The sequence below is a fragment of the Manis pentadactyla genome, chromosome 2 (genome assembly GCF_030020395.1).
Source record: "Manis pentadactyla isolate mManPen7 chromosome 2, mManPen7.hap1, whole genome shotgun sequence".
NCBI classification, from domain to species: domain Eukaryota; kingdom Metazoa; phylum Chordata; class Mammalia; order Pholidota; family Manidae; genus Manis; species Manis pentadactyla.
In genome coordinates this window covers 201,229,550-201,242,484 of record NC_080020.1, presented here as the reverse complement: position 1 = coordinate 201,242,484, position 12,935 = coordinate 201,229,550, and the positions used below count along the sequence as shown (strand labels likewise).

Below are 12,935 nucleotides of genomic sequence, written 5' to 3'. Positions count from 1 at the left end.
ACCAAGTTAAGAAGGGCTTGAAAATTAAGGGTCTCCACTAAGCAACTAGAAATAGAGCATGTTACTTCTAGCCTCTGGCCTCACTTTGTCCACACTCCCTTCCACTCTGCTGGGCTGGACTGCATTTATTTATTTACCTGTGGTCCTCCTCCCTGCAAGGAGCTTAAGTTGTGTTTATCACTTTGGGCTCCTGGCCCCTGCCCAGGGCTGGACACGTGCTAGGTGCTTCATAAATGCAGGCAGATGAGGAGCTGAAACCTGGCTTTAGACCACCAGCGCAAGGACGTGGGCCCAAACTACTGAGGGGAGGAGCCCATTGCCTGGGTAGGAAAAGAGTTCCGGGCCCCCACCAGCTTCCTGGTGGAGGCCAAGTCTAGTGGTTCTGTTTCTAGGCCAATTCCTCCTTAGTTCTGTTTTTGGTAAAATTCTGTTGTTTTTATCACCAAAGAGCCACCTTAGTCCCCAACTCTTAATAATACCTTCCTCAGTAGAGTATTTCACGTGTTACTCATGAGAAAGCTGAGGCTCAGAGAGGTTAGGGACTCCCCCAAGGACACACAGCAAGGTCTTGGCTGAGCCAACCCAAGCACTCAGCCTCCCCGCCTCCATCCAGCTCCGTAACACACCCTGTTGCCTCTAATACTCTCTCAGCCCTCACCCCTCCACCCTAGTAATGGAATCCAGCTGGGTGGGGTTGGCCACTGAGACACTCCAGGCTTGGCTTGGGCCAGCAGCTCATGGAAATTGGGCCATTTTCCTGAGGCGGAAATGAGAAGCAGATGTGGTTCAGGAGCAGGGTGCAGACTCATGCCTCGTCAGGGGGCTCAGGTTACATGAAGAAACACATGACTGCGGTTGCAAAAACAGCCTGAACCCCCCAAGGCTCACCACTTTGGGGGTCCAGCCTGGACCTAGGGCCAAGCTCCATCCCCACCCTTCACCATCCTCTTTCCAACCTCCTTGGGAGCCTCTTAGATCCTGGAAGGAGCTGGGTAAGCCAGGAAGGGCTAGGGAGAAGCAGGCCTCTGGCTGCTGTGCCTTCTCACTCCCGTCCTGTGCGTGGAGTTTAAATTCTGCTCCTCGTCTCAGAGCCGTGCCCTTAGGAGGATGTGCAGGAAGGGCCAGGCTCCCTCCACAGAGGCCACAGCAGCTTTCCACCCAGGGCTGGCTTGATGCCTTGATCCAGGCCCCCAGACACCTTTTACAGCCTCACATCCTATCTGATGTTTTGCCACTTTGCTTCCACCCTTTGGGTTAGGGGATTGGCCCCTGGTAGCAACACACACCTTTTCTTAGAAAGCATCAGGTTCTTGTGCAGGATTCAGGCAGCCTCACCTGAGTGGAGATTAACTTATCAGCTCCTTCCAAACAGCCAGTGGGGCCTGGGCCCAAGAGGAAGGGGGAGGCGGGACGCTAGAGGAAGCAGGGTCCTGGCACGGATGAAGGAGAGCCCGGGAACAATTTGGTGATGGTGGCATTTACATCAGGGCATCTCCTATCTGTTTAGGTCCTGATTTTCTCCCTTATTCAGTCATTCATTTGATGGTTCTCACACACCCACCATGGCCAGGACAGTGGTCTAAACCCTGGGGATCCAGAAAATGAGTGAGCATGGACTCAATCTCTAGGATCTCACTGACCACTGAGCCCAAGTAAAAACCGTTAAAGAGCTTTGATTGACTGATGTATTCATCTTTTATTGCATACCATGTGCCAGCACTATTCTAGGCTCAAAGGATCTATCAGTGAACAGAATAGAGATTTTTTGGAAGGGGAGACAGACAATAAAAAATAAAACTAAAAAATAAGATCAATAATGTTTCAAAGGTGATAAATGCTATGGAATGAGTGAGGGGGATCCGGAGGTGGGGTCTTGTTGTGGTCACAGAGCAGGGAGGGTGGGCTTCCCTGAGATGGTGAGACTGGAGCAAAGACCTGAAGCTGGCGAGGGACATGAGAGTGGGGGTCTGGGGCATGTGCAAAGGCCCAGAGGCAGGAGGGAGGCCTGGGGGTGTTCAGGAGCAGTGAGCAAACTGGCGTGGCTGGGGTGGGGAGGGAAAGGGAGGAGGAGTGAGGTCCAAAGGTAAGGGGAGCCGGGCCAAGGGGCTCTCAGAGCCACTGCAGGGTTTTCACTTCTCCTGTGAGTGGGATGGGAAGTGCCAGAGGGTTTTGAGCAGACCTGGGTGTGTTGACTGCTTGGGTAGTTGTGTCCACAGTAGCTTGAAAGGGCAAGAGCAGGGCAGGGGTGCAGGTCAGGCGACATCTGCAGCCGTGCAAGGCGGAGGCCCAGGTGCCCAGCCAAGCTGTGGTGGAGGGCTGGAGAGAGGCCCTGGGAGAAACCAGAACAAGGTAACGCTGGAAGAGAATGATTAACTCCGACTAAGGACGCTTTCCCAGGAGGGTGACTCAAGCAGGATCTTGAAAAATGAGCAGTTCAGCAGGCACTCAGGAGAGCTGGAGCGTTCCAGCTCGGTGTGTGGCAGAGGCGGGCGCCAGGGAGAGCCAGGCCCGTGGGGGGAGCCGTCACTGCTGCAGCGGGAGGGCCAGGGCCCAGGAAGGAGCCCGCCGTTCTGCCAGAGGCCGTTATCCTGGGGGCACCAGGGAGTTCCTGAAGGATTCTGGCCCTGCGGATGGGAATTCATAAGGCCTACCAGTTACAAAGAGTCCTGTGGTCACCCTGAAGGGGTTGAGGGGAGGCGGAGGGAGGAGGTCCAGATGGGAAACAGAAACCGGGCCTGACCCAACGCAGTGGGAGCGAGAAGGGTGGGAAAAGAGCTGTTTAGGGAGAAGAGAGGATCTTGTGCTTACAGAAAGGGAGAAAGAGGAGGAGGGTTTGGAGGAGGAGGGGGGCAGGTGAGGAGTGGGCGTCACTTCAGGACAGGCTGAATTGGAGGTGCCTGTGGGAAAGCAGGAATCCCAGGGCAGCTGACGGAGGAGTTTGGAGGGGACTGGGCCTGAGATGCCTGCCTGAGAGCCCTCAAGAGGCTGGGGACAGTTTAAGCTGGGGAAGTCCACCAGCTAGGGGACATCTCCAGATCTGTATCTTTTGGAAGATCTGAATAGAGTCACAGCTTCCTCCTCTTTGCTTCCTTCCCAAAGCCTTTGAGAGGCAGGGTTAGAAAAATAATCTTGACAGGGAAGAGCAAGGATCCGGCTGGGATAATGCAGAGAAAGCCCTGTGCTCTCTGAACAGGTCCAGCCCACCCCCAGTGCGAGTGCCCGGATGTACAGGGGGCTTGGTATCAGCCCAACCGTGTGTCTCTGCCTGCAGATGTAAGCTCCATGTGAGCACATGTGAAGTGATGTGTTTCCATCTCCCTGCGGTTCTTGTTCTCCTGCAGCCCTTCCCAGAGAAGGCTAAGGTGTGGCTTATTGCCCAAGGAAGTGGCCGGCAGATTCAAAGTAAGGCATCAGGTAGGGATACAGCAGGGTGTGATGTACAGATGTCGCTGCCAACCACTTTTGGAGCAGAATGGAGGACACAAGGAAGGGAGAACATGAGAACCAGGAAGGCAGAGCCATCCTTCACCCCAGGGGTACCTTGGTGGGCTGAGGGGTACCCCAGTCATGTCTGAGGGTAAATCTCTCTGCAAGGAGCTGAGTGGGTGTTGATGCTCTGACTGTAACTGTGGGAAATGTTAAGGAACCTCCTGAGCAAAGCAATGATTCAGGATGGTGCCAGTGTAATAAGGTGCTTCCCAAGGGGTAGTTTGATATGGCTGAGGGAGGGGGTCTGGGAGGCGTCTTCACGGAGTTCTGCCTCCGCTGGTGTGGTTGGGGAGAATGTGGCCTGGGGGTCCTAGGTCTCAGGGACCACAGAGGCAGGATCTGTACCACCAGCTGTGTGCGGGGCCACACACTTGAGCAACACCCCCCTGCACCCTGACCCCCAGCAAGCCCCAGAGACCAGGCTGGACCAGCCCTGTCCTATCTGTGCCTGTGGAAGAACACAGGGGACTCCACACAGACCCTGGATCCTTCTCCCACCACCACAAGATCACCTAACTGTCTCTCTGCAGGAGGAAATTATGTTAGCAGAAGGGGCAGGGGTGAGAAAACTGGAAAACAGCATTTTACTCAAAGGAGACTGAAATAAACATACAGAAATGGAGATGCTTCTAATGGGCAAGTTAAAAGTTTCTGTTTTCTCCCTCCCTCCCTCCCTCCCTCCCTCCCTCCCTCCCTCCCTCCCTCCCTCCCTCCCTCCCTCCCTCCCTCCCTTCCTTCCTTCCTTCCTTCCTTCCTTCCTTCCTTCCTTCCTTCCTTCCTTCCTTCCTTCCTTCCTTCCTTCCTTCCTTCCTTCCTTCCTCCCTCCCTCCCTTCCTTTTTCTTTCTTTCTTTCTTCTTCTTCTTTTTTTGCCTGTCAACAATGGTCTTATCAGATCTAGGTGAGAACAGTACAAGAGAAATTAAGATGCTGGTTTTTTCCATCTGAGTTGTAGTGTGAGATTTTCAGCCCCAGCACACACATGCCTATACAAGTTTGCCTGAGCAGCTGTGTACTTTCAATTCCAGTCTTCAGACCTTTCTCTGAGACTCACAGTATGTTTCACCTTGTCAGCTGAGAATCATGTAATCATCAAATCTGTATTAATTTTCTTTTGCAGCATAATGAATTACCCCAAAACTTAGCAGCTGAACACAATAAACACGTATTATCTCACACTCTTTCAAGTTGGTCAGGAATTTGGAAACAGCATAGCGGGGGGCTTCTGGCTCAGGATCTCTCATGAGGTTGCAGTCGAGATGTTAGCTGGGGCTGCAGTCATCTGAGGGCTCAACCGAGACTGGCAGCTCTGATTCTAAGACACGCATGCTGAGTTGGTGCTGGCTATTGGCAGGAGGCCGCACGGATCTCTCTGTAAGGCTGCTGGTGTATCCTCACACCATGGTGGCGTCTTCCTCCAGAGCAAGTCATCTGGAAGAGCAGGGATTATTATGACAACCTAGCCTCAGAAGTCACAATATCCTATGTGATCTTCCTGCTCTCAAAAAGGTTGTAGTACTGCAGGATAGGTGAAATGTCCCTACCACAAAATACGGTGTCTGAGCAGAATGATATGGGCTTTTTGAGAACAGGACCTAGTCACCTAGTCAGGGAGCAAGACGCTTCCTGGGAGTGGGCAGAAGAACATTTATCCTGCCCTGAGCTCCTTCTTTTGGAAGGAGGCCTGGCACCTGTGGACTGATCAGATGGGAAGCCTCTGGGGGCCCAGCCAAGTGAGGCAGCTCGTTCTGGCTCACTGGACAACCAGGAGCGGTGGGGAGAGGGCACTCTGAGACTGGAGAGAGGCTGCCAGGGAACTCCCAGTGGGCAGGCAGGGTAGGGCTCCTGAAGGACTCAGAACTGAGGCAAGGAAGGGGGTGCTCAAGTGAGGAACAGGGCTCAGGGGGGTGGGGAGGGCAGCAGACACAGGGCTGGACTGCAGAGTCCTTGATTGGTCAGCATGCCATCTTCCTGGCTAGCATCCCTGGCCCCAGGTTGCTTGCTTGATTCATTCATTCATTTACACCTACATGCCTGCCTGTTACAAAAGCCAGGTCCCTGTCCTCAGGGTGCATGAGGAACACACCTTCCTAAGAGAGGGTTGGAGGGTAGTTAGGAAAAGCTGCTCACAGCAGGTGAGCTCTGAGCTGCTGATTGAAGGGGAAGAGAAATAAGTCAAGCAAAGTTAGTTGCTCTAGGCTGGGAAACCAGTGAACACACAGGCCCAGGCGTGGCAGAGCACGAGGCAATCCCGGCATGACCCTAGCAGGGGCAGCTGGGAGAGTGGAGAGGCCAAAAGAAGGACGGCTTTGCTAGCCGGGTGGGGAGGTTTGGTTTTCTTCCAGAAGACAACATGGAGATTAGGTGAGAATTTAGGCAGAGGCATGAAAGGATCAGCTTGGCACTTTGGAAAGATTGTCCAGGCAGTAAGCAGAATGATGGAAGGAGGGTGAGTCCAGGAGGCGAGGGCATGAACCTGGGCTATGCCTGTGTGCACAGAACCAGGGATAGAAAGGAAATGGCAAGTCTCCAAGGAGTCTACAGAAAGATGAGCAACCCCCAGTTATGCCTAGAGACAAAGCAACAACCTGGCCCACAGACAAACAGTCCGATTCTGGTCATGCACTGAGCACGATGCTCTGTTTTGGAAGCTCTCTTGGCAAGGAGCCGAGCCCTGTGCTGACCCAGACAGCCCCTACCCCTATCTGCTGCCCTCACCCCTGGGGACGCTGAGTCTGGTAAGAAGCTGGCCTTCACCTGGGAGGTGTGCAGACCTGTTGTTGGCCTGTGCGTTGGGGATTTCTGGGACAGAACTGAAAAGCAGTAGGGAGACCATTAGAGGACTGTGGCCACAGGGCAGCCCCAGGAAAGGAGGCCCCGGGCTGGAGGCAGCAAGCCAGCCAGGGGAGGTCCAGCCAAAGATGAGAAATATGGCCAATGTTCCAGAGCCCCAGTGACTGTGCCTGAGCAGCTTGGGGGGACCTGAAAAGTGAGAAGGAAGAAAGAATTGGCTGTCCAGAGCACCTGAGAGTGCCTGGGAGTGGTGGGAGATGACCTCATACTGAAGTTTACGTCCTGTATCCTAAAACAGAGGCTGAGATCTGTGAGGTGAGAGGCAGGCCCACCCCAAATTCTCAAACCCCTCAATGAAGTCAGCTGTGCCCACTCCTCCCACAGCAGGTGGCGCCATCGTGCTAGAATTGGTGACTGTGGGCCTGAAGAGCCGGGCCAGGAGGTGCTGCCGGGGAGCAGAAGAGGCCAGGAGCGTGCCCGCGGAGCTGCTCCGGGGGCACCCCAGCTCCACTCTGTCCCTGCTTCCTGCACTGTGCACCCGCTCCTCCACTCTTGCTGGCAGCCGGGGTCCAGGGAGAGGGTCTTGTGAACTGGTTCAGTTGGAGGCATCCTCACAGGATAAGGGAACTCCAGGCTCAGCCCCAGGCAGATCCATTTGGCAATGGCACTGTCACTGGAGATGTCTTCCCTGAGCAGCTCCCAACAGCTCGTGCCCTCAGGAGGTGCTCGCTACCCCTAGGGGAGAGGGTCACCAGGAGGTTCCCAGAAACGTTTGCTGATAGCAATAGGGGTGGGGTAGAGAGAGCATTGGCTCTGTATGAATAAATAACAAAATAATTGATAACAGCTCCCAGTAGAGTGAGCAAACTTCTGCCGATGAGTGTGCCCTGTGTCCTGATCTTAGGCGGTTAGTCAGGGAGAAACACCTGAGGAGCCGTTCTCTCCCCACTTCTTCCTTCCCTGTCCTCAGGAGGGGGCAGCCCACTCACGGCAAAGGTGGGTGTCAGCTGGCCGAGGCCCTGCACGGAGTCGGGGGCAGGCCATGGAAGCAAGGACACCTGTTGGGGCGGACCCTCTTGAAGGAGCAGCTTACGGCATGAGGAGTCCTCCAGTGAAACTTCCAAAGGGACCTCAGAATCCCTAGGGTGAGGTCTGAGGGGCACACGGGACCTCGGGGAGAGGAGCAGGGGGATGAGGACCCCAGGGCCCATGTGCCCTGCACAGTCTCCAGCCTGCCATTTCCCCGATCCTGGATTCCTTAAGGATAGTTTTTTAGACTTTAAATGTGTGTTGTTGGTTTGATAAGGATGAGGACACGTGGGGGGCAGCAGTGTAGAATGCTTTAAAGAAGAGCTGCCTGGTAGCAGAGGTGCTGTTCCCCGGGCCCCAGCTTGCACAGCCCCAGCCTCTCAGCCATCACCCATTTCCTTACCTCAGCTGGGTGGGTGGGGGCACTGTGGGTCCCCACATCCAGTATTATTTCGGCCTTAAGTAAAAAGTCAATCTGTCACCCTCAGTCTCCTTAAGGATGGGGTGCCCTCCCTCTAATCACTTCTGGGTCACCTTGAACTTTCAGTGGTCAGCTAGTGCAGGCAGTGGTGAGTGTGTGTTACGTGTGAATTCTTGTTTCTAAGGGCACCTGGGTAGGGACAGGTGGGTGGGTGCTGAGAGGCTGAGAGGGAGAAAGTGTTAACAGAGGGGAGAAATGAGAGGATATGGGAGAAGAGAGGACAAGAACTGCCAGGCAGGAAGAGGGGGTCACTGGCAGCTGCTCTGTCGCTGCTCAGGAAAGGATGTCCTGGAGGAGGCTGCCACAGGGAGGAAGGGGGGCTGCATTTAAGGCCAGATCAGGTGCACAGCCATAAGGGTCAGCCAGAAATGCCTCCGTCTGATCCCAAACCAAGGTGTTCACTGGCTGGGCCAGAAGTGGAAGAGGAAGGGGATATGATAAGAAGTTCTCAGACACCTTGGGCAGCTGGCTAGAGGGAGGTCTGGGCTGGCGTGGCCAACTTGGCAAACTCTGTCGTTCACTGGACTTCTCTGACTGATATAGAAGTTGTCTCTGAGCTGTTCTGCAAGAAAATAACTACTTGCTCAACTTGTGGCTGAGGGTGGCATTGCTGATAAACCTACTAACGTTGCCAGTTGCACTGGGAGGAGGAGGTGTGTATGGCTCCCAGCCCCCAGGGAGCTTACAGTGCAGCTGGGGAGGCAGGGTGGGTGCTGGTAGATAAGAAGCACAGAGGAGCCCCAGTGTAGGAGGGACCAGGAGGATGGGGTCAGGGTGGGTGGGCTCAAGGAAGACTTCTTGTAGGAGGAAGGAGATTCAGATGGGAAGAGGGGGAGTCTTTCCAAATTGGAACATTGCAAATAAAGGCATCAAGGAGGAGTGGGAATTTGGGGGGTTGGGGAGAGATGAGGGACATTGAAAAGGGCCTGGCACACAGAAGATCCTCAACGGATTTTGTAAGGACAGAAGGAAAGGCAGGCAGAGGGGAAGGAGGGAGAAAGGAGGGGGCTGAGAGCTCTTCTCAGAGGTTCGCTGACCCCCATTAACCTTGTGGCAGACAGCTATGGAAGCTCCCCACTTGGGGAGCCCCACAAAAGACCCTTGCCTCACCAACTCCCACCCCTTTTGTTCACCCGTTGGAACTGAGGCTTAAAAACAGGCATGTGCCAAACCCCACCCATGGGCCTCCTCCTCCAGGGCCTATCTCCACCCCTCCTTGAGGAACAGCAGCCACTTCAGGGCCCTGCTGGAGGCGGGGGTGTTTGTCACCCTGAGGTGACTGACCAGCCAGTAACCTCCCACCAAGATGGCAGCTTAGCGAAACAGCAGGGCCTTTGTCTGGTCCTGACCCTGCTGGGAGGCCCAGCCAGCCTGAGTTTGCTCAGTGTTAATTATTGACCAGGTGCCCAGGGACAGTGCCCCTCTGGCCAGCTGGATGGAGGGCACTTGGGGCTGGGGCCTTGGCCTCCCACAGCGTAAACTGGGGCCCACCTGGGGCCGGGGGAGGAGAGGCCCCTGGCCTTGGCTGAGGATCAGGGGAGCTCGAATCCCTCCCCCAGTGCTCCCCAAGGACACAGAGGGGTAGGAGAAATACCTTTACCCAGAAAAGGAAGGAGAGAGACCATGGAGAGGAGACCCTGGGACAAAGGTGTGAGGTTCTTGGAGGACATAGCTTCTCATAGACGCAGTGGCCCCACCTGGAGCAGCACATGGCCAGAGACCCCTCCTCAGTCCCTCGATGGAAACACCAGCCTGAGAGAGTGTTTGGGGGCTTCATTCATTCTGGGCCAGAGGGAAGAAGGGTAAGGAACCCAGGTCCTGCCAACCACTTCTGGTTTCTGGCTCTGGGTGAGTCCGGCACTGGCCACCCCAAATCCGTACGTATTAGGAGGCCTCAGCCAGGAGCAAGGAGGAAGTTACATAAAGTGATGTGCATATCAAGAGACAGGAGAAGGAGAAAAGGAAGAGGGGGAGCAGTGCTGCTTTGGGGAGCACTGGCCTCTAGTGCTTCTCATAAGTGGAAGTGATCTTGGTTGACCACCCTAAACAGGCCCGTGAGCCGGGCCCTAATGCTGTCCCCACTTTACTAGTGAGGAAACTGAGGCTCAGGCCCGTCCCCTGTCCAAGTCCCAGAGCCGACCTGCCCCTCCAGGGGGATGCCTCTGGGGTGGAGGCAGGTGGGAATCCAACACCTTCAGCTACGACGAAGCCTGATCACCCAGAACTCTCCCTGGGGAAAGAGACCTGTGTCCCTGGCCCCTGGGGGTCAGGCAAGTGTGTCTCAGGCCATGAGAGACAGGGCCAGCGGGCCTCACCCCCACCTTCCGTTCCCCTTTGGCTTCACCTGTGAGAAGTCAATATTGACGTTTTATGACCCAGGATAAACATACATTTTTTTTCTCCCATGGAGGGATTATCTGGTCTGGAGGGTTAATCAGTGACCGCTTGGGGGTGGGGGAAGCCTCTGAAAGAAAGCAGCTATTCAACTCAATCCTTTCAGCCCAGCCCTCCCCTTCCCGCCTCCACTTCCCCCACCCCTGTCCCTGGGGAATGACCTGGCCTGGCCAGTGGGTGGGGACTGGGCTTTTGGAAATCTGAGGCTGGAGTCACAGTGGATGCCTTTGGGGGACTGTTAAGTAGGTTGCATCTGAACTGCGCATCCTCGAAGCAGTTTACCCTCCGCACGGTGGTTTTCACTGCGGAACAATGGCTGTTTCAATCGGTTGGCAGGACAGGTGGGCCCCGCACATGGCTGCCCCCGGCCCAAGCTGGTTAGGCATTGGGGAGCCTAGGCAAAGGAGCGAGTGCTGTCTCTTGGGAGTCATACACAAAGGAAGTAAGACTCATGTCACAAGATGATGCATGTTGCTCCCTAGGCAAGGGCACTGAAGCCCAACATGTGGGTCAGCCCTGTCTCTAGAGGGCTGTGTGACCTTGCAAAGTGGCCTAACGAACACCTCTGGGCCTCCAGGGCTTCACCTCTCCTCCCGGGTGGGGGGGGTTTCTGAAGATCAAATGAGGTCCTGTATTTAGAGTGGGGAGAAAATTAAGTGATTATTTAAAATTCAAATGGACTATACCCTCCTCTGCCTTCTGTGGCAGGGAGTGATTCGCTGCTAGGCTGATGGTCCTCTTGCTTGGGGAAGCTTAAGGATGGCCCTGTAGGGTTAGAAAACTGAGTGCTCCCGAGCATAACCTGCAGGGGTAAGGCTGGCCTGCAACTGCATGGCAAAGTGAGGGCAAGGGGCATACCCAGCAGGATAGGTGAGGCATCCAGGAGAGGTCTTGAAAAATACTATGTGGGGCAGAGAGGGACCAGTAGCAGGACACTGCTCAGGAGAGGTTCCCTGTGGGAGAGAATGGCCAACACATTCTGAGGAAGTATTGTATGACCTTGAATTTGAAGTCTTTTTTCACCCTGGGCTATTATATCTCTCCATTGCTCTTGAAGTTGAGTAAATGGAGCCATATACGGAGGCTTAGGTTCTTGGTACTTTCGGGGGTGAAGGAGGAGGCTAGCATCTATTTAACAAGAGGCTGTTCTGAGAGGGTATGGCAGGCACAGGGCTGAGGGCCATAATGCGGAGTGAAGAGACTGGAAGAGGCACAGTGAGATGGGAGAAGAAAATTGCCAGCCTCAGAAAGCCCTCAGGGATATCGGGCATGAAAGGTGATTCCGCAAGGCTGGAAAACTTGAAGGTACGTGGGCTGGGTTCACCTGGGTTACATCAGCAAAGGTGCCTTTTAAATGTGAATCATGCTGCAGATGTCCCTTATGATGGGATTGGATTATGGTCTGTGAAAACTGAAGTTGAACGTATGTAGTCACCTCCCCTGTCGTGGGCACCTGCCGGGACCTATGTATGATAAAGATGGTAAGATAAGGTCCTTGTCCCTCAAAGACTTCCCTCAAGGGCAGACAGGCAGACATGACTAATTGTCCCCCTACATCACTTCCTTCCCTTCTCATTGTGGCAACTCCAGAGCGTTTAGCTGGGCACATGGCAGCCCAGAATAAAGACTACATCAGAGCCTCCTTTGCAATTAAGTACAGCCACATGAGCAAAGAGAGGTAAACAGAATGATGTGTGCAATTTCTAGATTGCACAGTCCACTGCCCTTTCTCTCTTCCTGCTCACTGGAATGAGAACTTGGGGATGAGCCACGTTGGACCATGTGGATAGGGACACTCTTCTGGGATGGTTAAACAAGACAAAGGAGCCGAGAGCCTTCATAATTCATGGAGCAAAACCATCACACCAGCTTGGGCTCTCTCAAGAAACAGAAATAAACTCCCATCTTGTTTAAGCCAATGTTATGTTTTGTCTCCCAGTTATAGCTGCCTACATCTATTCCATAATTAATTTAGACTACCTGGAAGTAGAGTACTGTCATTAAAAATGCTCACCTATGTGGCATTAGCTTCTCAGTCAGGTGGAGTGGACACAGATATGCAGACTGGAAAGGAGCTGACCCCCGTTATGCTCTGGCAGAATGCTTAGCAAAACTCACCTGTGGTTGATACCTTGACAGGAAGACTACATGCTCTCTAAGCCTGTAACTCTAGGGGAACTTACGAATAGCTGAGTACTGACTCCTTGCTGCTTTCAGCAGTTTCTAGGAAAGAGGAGAACTCAGGTTAGACAAAGCCAGTTTGGGAGCAGAGCTGGAAGGGACAACAGTTCCTCTGAGGGGCACCTCTGCCTGCTGCCTACAGTCTAGGTCAACTGAGAGTCTGGTAATTTGGAGCCTTGAAGAGTTGTAAAAGCCAACTGCTTCTGTACCCCAAATGAAGTGGTGACCTAAATTGGCTCGGAAAAGACAGCTTCAGTAGGAGTTAAGGCTATGGCACTGAGTCTTTCTCAAGCTTTCCCAGTTAAGAATTCTCTGCTGGACAATGGGAGCCAACCCAGCAGCCAAATCAGTTTAGGGTGTTCCCATCCCACCCAAGCCTAATGTCTCAGATGGCCTGAAGATAACAGCCATTAAGCAGAGAGAGGGGTCTAGGCAGAGCACAGAAGCCAGAAAATACAGCCAGTTTTCAGCCCGGCAAGCTCTGTCAGGACAAGACCTTTGGCTGGAGTTACCTGCACATGGAACTGACTAGAAGCAAGTGGTCCAGAAGCCTGAGAGGTATAGTCTTTA

General features: G+C 53.9%; 2 long non-coding RNA genes across 2 annotated transcripts in view; one reads left to right on the top strand and one right to left on the bottom strand.

The window, feature by feature from the left end:
* The window catches only part of LOC130682602 (uncharacterized), a 165,701-nt gene that overhangs the window by 119,502 nt on the left and 33,264 nt on the right, over positions 1-12,935 (top strand). The gene's annotated exons all lie outside the window — the stretch shown is intronic.
* On the bottom strand, positions 4,343-5,119 carry LOC130682604 (uncharacterized). Its single transcript, XR_008995868.1, has 2 exons — positions 5,032-5,119; positions 4,343-4,918 (listed from the first exon to the last, which is right to left on the bottom strand). It is a non-coding gene; the product is annotated as an uncharacterized LOC130682604 (long non-coding RNA).